The sequence below is a fragment of the Crinia signifera genome, chromosome 6, assembly GCF_055691185.1.
Source record: "Crinia signifera chromosome 6, ASM5569118v1, whole genome shotgun sequence".
Taxonomy (NCBI): Eukaryota; Metazoa; Chordata; class Amphibia; order Anura; family Myobatrachidae; genus Crinia; species Crinia signifera.
In genome coordinates, this window is record NC_139222.1 from 48,135,446 (window position 1) to 48,145,095 (window position 9,650).

Consider the following 9,650-nt stretch of genomic DNA (forward strand, 5'->3'; position numbering starts at 1 on the left):
CCCGATGCGCGTTCACGTATCGCAAGCCAGAAAGTCTTGGCTGCCTTGACTATATAGTGCAGATCTGCACTATATAGTCAAGATTGTATGCAAATCGGATGTGCCTTGCGATCCGATCCCGATCCGATCTGATCATATCGGGGATCGCATCTCAAGGCACATCTCACCGTGTGTACACACCATTAGTTTATGATTGCCGTTACCTGTGGTAAAACATCTTTCTTATAAATTAACTTGTTCAGCACATCTGATTGCAATCATAAAGATAATTTTGTACATAATAGAATGCGGCAAGTTGGTGGGTATTCTAGAGCAGGGGTTCTCAAACTCGGTTCTCAGGACCTCACACAGTTCACGGTTTCCAGGTCACCCGGCAGGTGTACAGGTGCATTCATTACTCATTGACACATTTTCTACAGGTGGAGTTAATTATTTCACTTGTGATTCTGTGAGGAGACCTGCAAAACATGCACTGTGTGGGGTCCTGAAGACCGACTGTGAGAACCTGTGTATTAGAGTATGGGTAATGAATGACCCCCCACACTGTAATCTGTACAGGCAGCTTAATTTGACTATATATGACTGCATGTAAGGAGTGGGAAAGCAATGTCATTCAGTGTCATACCTCCCAAATTTTGACGTGAAGAAATAGGGGCACTCGCGCGGCGAAAAGGGGGTGGGGCGTATGCAAATGAGGGCGCGGCTTATGCTAATTAGCCGCGACCTCATTTTCATACGAGAATAGACGCTGTGCGCATGCGCACAGCGTCTATTCTACTAGATTGGGGGGTCTCCCAACTGCCACCCCCCGCAGCGGGACAATGCCTGCCGCGGGTGGGACAGCGGGACAGGACCCGAAAATCGGGACTGTCCCTCTAAAATCGTGACAGTTGGGAGGTATGCAGTGTGTATGCCAGTGGTTTCCAAACTGTGTGCCGTGACACTTGCAGGGTGGTCATTGTAATAAACAAAAACAGTGCTTTGAGCTGGCAATCATAAACTGTGGACTGAAAGTCGAATACTTTCCCTCCCCACATAATTAAACCTAAAGTCCCATACACACGGGGGGACGGGAGCCCTGTGTTGTGTGATGTGCTTAAGCATTAGTCCCAACATGACCCTCTCCAGGAGGGACACAATGGTCTGCTCCTGGACTTCCCTCATAATTTATGATTACCATCACCTGTAGTACAACGCCTTTCTTGTCCATTATCCTGTTTAAGGGGGAGATTCTCCAAACTAAAAATGCGGTAAAAACCCTGTTATCTGGGTTTTTACCGCATTTTGGGATGCTCTAAGCATCCCCGCCGGGTTATCGCGGCGGGGGGGCATCGCTAGAAAAATATGGCGATGCCCCATAGAAGCCTATGGGCTTCTAATGCGACCCTTCGCTAGGGTTACCAACTCATCCCTTTAATTCGGGACACATATTAATTACACAGGTTCTGTGGCAGTTTAAAACCCAGGTGAAATGGAGTCTTGAAGTGAGGCAGTTTAAAACCAGGTGAAAGCCAGCCACAGAACCTGTGTAATTAATATGTGTCCCGAATCAAAGGGATGAGTTGGTAACCCTACCCACCGCCGCCCCGCACCGACCCCCCCTCACCTGTGTCCGGGCAGCACAGAGCTGTGCTGCCCAGACCTGTGACCTCCTCCTCCCTGCACTATGACCCGCTGTCTCCCACCGCAAAGTACAGCTCTTAACGCAAGAGCTGTCCTTTGCCATAATTACCGCATATGTTACAGCATATGCGATAATTAAGTTAGCGGTAGCCAACGATGGGCAGCGATAAGGGGGCGCGGATGTTAGAGCATCCCCCCCTCTAACAGGTGATGGCAGTCATGAAGAGGGAAGTCCGGAAACAGAGCATTCATTGCCGAATATCCCAACACACATGCGAATAGATGTTTTGCATAAACACCCATTTGCAGTCTTGCGTGCGGGGATGAAATCCTTCGATGGTCGGCATCCATTGAATGATTTCTACACCTCTCTGGTGTTTTAGATCTGCGGGCTCCCTGTACAGGAAGAGGGCAGGCAGATGACATCCATTGTCGTCAGCTGCCTGACCGCTGCGTCACCGCCGAATTTTCATGGGAACGCAGAGCGTTTTCATGGAAACGCCCATGAAACGGTGGACGTTTCCATGGGCGCGACCACCGGACGCGTCCCCCTACCCCACAATGCTGTGTGTGAGGGGCCAGCAAATAATCAATTTGCCGTGGCCGCTTGCACCAAGTGGCTGCACATACGCAGTCGCTAAACATCGCTCCCCTGTGCGACCAGAATCAGGGCCAATGATCTCTGGTGAGAACACTGGTAATTTGACTAGATTGAGTGCGTGCAGTCAAAATATTGTCAGGCCACACAGAGCGATCCGTGCTTACTTTCTAATGCTGCTTTCCCACTGCTGAAACGGGTCATTACCCATTTTTTTTAAACGGGTTTTTAAACGGCAAGAGCCATAAAGACCCTTTCCCACTGCAGCTTTTAAACTGTAAATTACCGTTTAAAAGCCATTTTTGGCACATTCACACTGCCGTTTAAAAACCCATAAATAGGGGGGGGGGAATTAAAAAAAAACCAGCGTGGGGTCCCCCCCACAGCTGTAACCAGCACCAGGAAAGAGCTGGGGCCGGTAATTAAAAATCAGGGAACCCGACAAATAGGGGCTCCCCTGATTTTTAACAGCCAGCCCCAGGCTCCAGGTCCGGGGCTGGTTCCAAAAATACGGGGGACAAAATTAGTAGGGGTCCCCCGTATTTTAAGAACCAGCCCTAGGCACAACCAGCCAGCAGGGTAATGCCACAGCCGGGGGGGAGACTTTTTATACAAGTCCCCCCGGCCAAAGCATTCATCCCTACCGACCAGTCAGCCTGGCCTGGGGCCCTGGGGAAGTGGGGACCCTCCCAATAAAGGGTTCCCCCCCCTCCAGGACTTACCTGACCAGGCTGAAGTTATCTTTAACCGGTATTTCAACTCTGGCACTTTCCCACTGCAGCCTTAAACGGTAAATTGTGCAGAAAAATCGGCAATTTACTGTTTTAGACCTGCAGTGGGAAAGGGGCATAAGAGATCTAGACAGATCACTTAGAAATAACCCAAAATCGCAACGTATGTATGGACCATAATGATGACATATAAACACAATTTACTTACTGTAATTCAACATATTTATTTTCTACATTTCTCAATAAGAAGTTTTTTCCTAGTGGTGCCAGTTTGGGAATCATTGCCATTGACCAGTGGTCAGGGAACTCGGTCCTCATTACCCCACGCAGTGCATGTTTTGCAGGTCTCCTCACAGAATCACAAGTGCTGGGATTTGTAGTTCCACAACAATACTTAATAGTTTGATAGTTTGATCCACTTTTTAGTCAAAATTCGCATGCCATTTAGTGCGATTTTTAGTTAGGAAAATGTATGACTTTTAGTAATGATAATGTGCAAAGTGTACGGAATTTAGTTAAATTGTGCATAACCAGCCCCAGGCTCAAAGAACCATTTCTGGTTTTAGAAATTCAGGATTAAGGGATCCCCGGGATTTCTTAAACCAGCCCCAGGCTCAAGGGTTGCTGGGACTTGTAGTTCCAGAACAATTCATTATAGTTTGCTCAACTTTTTACGCTCCAATCACCTGGTGCCCACCACCCTTGGGCACTCGGGACAGCCCCAGTCTTCAGCACTGCCAGGGTTAACTCTTGAGGAGGGACCCCTTATTGGGAGGGTTCCCACTCCCCCAGGGTCCCTGCCTGTGTTGACCAGCCGCAGGGATGAATGTTTTGGCTGGGGAGGAACATGCGTAAAATGTTTCCCCTGGCTGTGGCATTACCCTGTTGGCTGTTTCAACCCAGGGCTGGTTGCCAAAATGCTGGGGGACCCCTACTCATTTGTAGCCCATATTTTGGGAACCAGGGCCGGCCCTTGACCCTGGTTCTGGTTTTAGAAATCCAGGGAATCCCGTATGTTTTTTTGTCACCTGAAATTCTAAAACCAGGATCAGTTCTTTGAGCCCAGGGCTGGTTATGCTCGGGAGGGGGAACCCACGGCAATTAAAAAAAAATGTAACTAAATATCGCACACTTCCATGTCTGAAACAAATCACACATTATCATTACTAAAAATCAAATAATTTTCCGTATTTAAATCGCACTAAAACGCATTCGAATTCCAACTTTGTCGAAAAATTTGCACCTTATTACATTTTGCAATTTTATAACAAAATGTACAAATTTTAGACATGCGATTTAGTGTGATTTTAAAACACCCTATTACATTTCATACCAGACGTCCACCCGAAATGCTAAATTCCTCCATGGGCACCAACAGTTATGCCGGGCCCCAATAAAATGAGGGGTTGTGGCCAAATGGAGGAGGTGCGGTCATGCCCCTGTAAAAAAAATGTGGTTGGTGTGGGCGTTAAGCTGCCGCACTTGCCATTTATGGGGGGCATGGGTGTCTAGTCTGGAGGGTGGCAGGGTGTTGGTGGATCACACCTGCTCATGGAGAGGACAGCAGTGGCATAACTATGGAGGGTGCACAGGGGGGGGGGGGGTGCAGCTGCTATGGGGCCCGTACTGTCCCACCAGACCATAGGGTGTGCAGCGCAGGAGCGTGTCATGGAGGTGTCCATGGGGACATGGGGGACAAGCCAGCTCTCCTGCTGCAGCGCACAGAACACTCTCGGAGGAAGGCTCAGCACTGGAGGGGGGGGCGTGCAGTTAGTAGACGGTGCCTTTAATACTGAGCGCTGGAGCCCCACCCATGCTGCTGCAGCATTTATATTGTAGCAAACCCTTTTTTTTATACTCAATATTAATATGTGGCAAACGATTCTTTATCCCTGCAGTTAAATTCAGCCTAGGCAGGTGGCACATACGAGGTTAAAGACGTGCAGGATATCTTGTTTATATTGCAATAATTGCAGTATTGCACAATTACAGTATGTGTTTTAGGTCTGTCTGTCTCTATCCCTCGCCGCCTGTCTCTTTCCCCTTCACTGTCCCTCCTTCTCTCTGTCTCTCTCTGTTCCTCCTTCTCTCTATGGGCTGTAACATCCACACCCCAGCTCCGCCGCACATCGCCGGCTACCGCACACCTAATTATCGCATATGCTGTAACATATGCGATAATTATGGCAAAGGACAGCTCTTGCGTTAAGAGCTGTCCTTTGCGATCTTGCCGGCGATGTGCTGCGGGTCCCGGCGGCTCCCCCCTCCCTCCCTTCCCCAGGGCTGCTGCTGCCGGGTGGCCTCTCCTCCTCATTCCTGCACCCGGAAGAGAATACAGTGCAGGGAGGAGGTCACAGGTCCAGGCAGCACCCGCTGTGCTGCCTGGACACAGCAGGTGAGGTGGGGTGTCAGAGCGAGGCGGCGAGGGTCCATTCCGGGCGGCGTGGGTCGCGTTAAGAAGCCCATAGGCTTCTATGGGGTATCGCCAGCCGTGCAGGTTTTGCTGCATATCAAAATGCGGTAAAAACCCAGATAACAGGGTTTTTAAAGCATTCTTGCTTTACAGAATCTCCCCCTTTATCTCCCTGTCGCTTTTCCTCCTTCTACCTCTCTCTCCCCATTGCTGTCCCTCTCAGTCTCCCCATCGCTGTTACTCTATCTCCTGTCGCTGTCCCTCATTCTCTTCCCCTACTGCTGGCCCTCAGAGTGCAAGGTAAAGGGGTTACTGGCTTATTCATCCTGGTTCATCACAAATCCCCTCTCTGTGCCGCTGATTTCTGGTCATTCAAATTGCAAGGGATTTGCGATTAGATGCTTTCGCTATTTTCGACCATCAGCAATCAATTCTGAATCATATTTTTCATGTATGTTGGGAGGTATGCAAAATCCTTTGAGGTTCATAGAACGAACAACATTCAAACTGATGTTTGAAAATCCATTATAATCCTTGTAATACACATAATACAATAGTATCCTGAAATCATAAGCTAACTTAAATCTTAAGCTGTGTACACATTAGCCAATGTATTAACACCACAACATCGCAGCTGATGGGACCTGGCGTCAGCAAGTGCACTACCTCACTAGAGATATCCTTGTATGTAGAGCTGTTGACACACAGCAGTGGCAAATGCAGGATTTTCAGAAGGGGGTTTCCAGAGGGGCGGAGCAAAGCACGGAGATGGACACTTAGGTGACCCAGTATATGCCGGGTCAGTTAAAGTATTATAGATAGACCAAATGTATATAAATAATAATAATAATAATAATAATAATAATAATAAAATATATATATATATATATATTTGGGCTGAATGAAGGGGCCCTGATACATAACTTCCAGGGTGGTAGAGGATGTTTAATATGCAGAGGAGGGGTGTATAGTGGAGTGGGCTTATAATTCATAATTTTCTGGTGGGAGGACAGCTTGCTTGACTGCATATATCTCCAGTTCCCAGAAATAGATTTCTTAGATTTTAATGGAATTAAAAACTAGAGAATCCCACCTACCAAATGGTGTTGGGCACTAGGGGATCAGAGTTCAGGAGGAAGAGCAATCTGCCAATGAGCATATAAAACTACATACCAGGTTTGTGGAGCTGGAGCAGTAACCAGCTGCTGGAAGGCTCTGGTTCTGGGAACAGTAGAGACAATCTACTAGTGTCCAATAAAGGGGGAGAGTCCCAGCTTTTCCAATATACCCTCAGAAAAACTCTAAGTCAGACAGAACCTGAAATATCTGACTGGGTAGAGCAATTAACAGGCTTGGATGGGGACCACTGCTTTGAAGTCAGATATCTCCGGTTCCCAAGGGCCGATTTTTAAAATTCTTGTACCCATGGAAAGAGGGGACCCTCAGCTTTCAGCCTAGGGCCCTTAGACTCCTGAGGGGGTTTCTGGGTACTCAGAAACCCCCCTGCGTGCGCTACTGCACAGAAGAGCACAGTCAGCAACATCTATAGACAAAAAGTATCAGCCAGATTTTAAAGACAAGAGCTCATTTGTTCTTTATCTTTACCAGTGTAGAAAATGTTATCTACAGTTAATATTAAACTTTGTACACTGCAACAGAGAATCTTTATTTGCTGGTGTACGGAAGCCAAATAGTTACTAATAAAAGTGCTACCCACGTCAAAGACTTGGCAGAGCCATCTATACTTTGTTTGTCACCGCTAAAGTCATCAGTCAGCACTTTATAAATAAGATCATGTGTATTCATGTGTGAGCATACTGTATTTTAAGAACCAAAAAGCCCTTTGGCCTCCCACAAGGGATCATCCCACACTTTACCAAAAATCATTATATACCATTATCCTGGACCTAAGGTAGAGATATCAATAACTACTCCTGCGACCAGCGATTAGAATGGGGCTGAAAACGGGAGCGCGCACACGGCGATTTATCGCCTGGGGCATACTCCCATCACTAGCAACCATATTCCCAGAGATTTCAGACCCTATCGCCCCCGTGTATACACAGCTTTAGTTTATGATTGCCGTGACCTGTGGTGAAACAACTTTCTTATCAATTAACTTGTTCAGCCCTTCTGATTGCAATCATAAACTGGGAAATTTTGGACCAAATAGAATGTGTCATGTCGAAGGGTATGCTAGAGCAGGGGTTCTCAAAGTCGGTCCTCAGGACCCCACACAGTTCACATTTTCCAGGTCACTTGACAGTTGCACAGGAGCATTAATTACTCATTGACACATTTTAACAGTTCCACAGGTGGAACTAATTATTTCACTTGTGATTCTGTGAGGAGATGTGAAAAACATGCACTGTGTGGCATCCTGAGTACTGAATTTGAGAACATGTACTAGAGAGTATGAATGTGAATGACCTCCCACCGTGTCATCTGTACAGGAAGCTTAATTTGAATATATATATGACTGCATGTATGGAGTGGGAACTCAATGTTATTCTGTGTGTATGCCAGTGGTCCCAAACTGTGTGTTGTGACACTTGCATGGGTGCATGGTGACAGGGCCGGCACCACCACTAGGCAGCTTTAGGCATTTGCGGTTGGGTGCCGGCTACTGGAGTGCGGTGCTGAGCCACCAAGGAGAGCCGTGGAAATCTGCAGGAGCTGCCAAGTATGGTAGCAGCACCAATTCAGAAACTCATCCAAGCAGAGAGACACGCCCCTGGAGCTTGCAGGCGGGTGGAACGTGTTATTGCAGGAGACGCTGACAACGCTGATCTTGCCGGCGGGAAGCTGTGCTTGTGACATCACATAAGGCGACGCGGGGAGGACGTAGTGCACGCCGGCCGGTGGGGCTGATCGGGGGCTGGGAGTCAGAGCTGCCACTGCCGCCATATTGAGCAGTGACTGATGGGGAAGGTGAGGAAGGATCCTGGCTGTGCGCCATGTGGTGCTGTGCCAGCCGGTGGCGAGTCTAGCACACTGGCACATGCGTGGCTCTGGCCTGGAATAGGTGCCACTTGACCCGGCCAGCAGCAGCAACGTGTCACTGCCGGCGTGTCCGATAGCGATCAGGGCTCCCTGTTTGTTTGCAGCCCCCCCCCATTGCATCAGTCAATACCGGCTCTGTGCGCCTGGTCCCCTGACAGCTGCCTGTGTGGTGGTGGCATTATTCATGATGTAACCTGGCTCATAGTGACCTGTAATGCTGGGGAGAGCGAGTTAAGCATCTCTGCTGTGCACTACACGCCTGTTCTCACCTGTGCTACCACCGCGGGTAGTGCCGCACTGAAATCTCCCCCCCCCCCCAGAGGGGAGAGGGCGGCAGGGGGGGGGGGGGGGCTGCCTGGGGCAGTGACAGGGCTTGCACCGGCCCTGCATGGTCATTGTAATAGCCAAAACCAGTGTTGGTAGCTGCCAATCATAAACTATGTGGACTGACACGGAGGGACGGGAGCCCTGTGCTGTGTGATTTGCTGAAGCACAGATCACTCAGCACACATTGCTGGCACACATGGTATGCACCAGCAATGTGTGCTGAGTGATCTATGCTGAACGGTGTTATCTGGTGAGAACTGCATTGTTCCCTGCATGCAGTCAAAATCTAGTCAGGCCACACGGTAGGGTTACCACCTCATACCTTTAATTCTGGACACATATTAATTACTAGGTGATTCATCGCGCCCTCCGGGCGCTCTTCACACCGTCGTGAGGGGCTTCGCCCCATTTGAAGTGGAAATATATGTGAGTGTGAGATGTAGTGTAATTTGGTGAATAATGTTCTTGTAGTGAATTTGAGTGACAGCATAAATGTTTTGAAATGAAAGTGCATATAATTGCAAAGGTGGTGTCGTCTGTGATAGTGTTATGAATGAATATTTTTTGTTGTTGATGGAAAAGTTAACTAATGTAGATGTAGGAAATATGTATTGAAATAGAAATGTCTTATAAGATAAATGTGAGAATAGGTTGAACATTGTGAAGCATTTATTGTAAACATTGTAAAAAGAGTGGAAAGTGCATATATATAAATAAGGTTAGTAAAGTCACAACCTACTACGACATGTTACATTTGGAAAATGTCATGAAAAACCACATTTTTTGTAAATTGTCTATTGTTTAAAAGTAGTTGTCCTTGTTCTTCATTTGGGGTAATGTGGACTTTGACTTGATTTGGTTGTCTTGATCTTGATAAAGCTACGTAAAGTTGACCATGAGAGAAGACTGAAGTTTAAAGATGAATTCCAACGTGATTGAATGTTTGTCCTTGGGA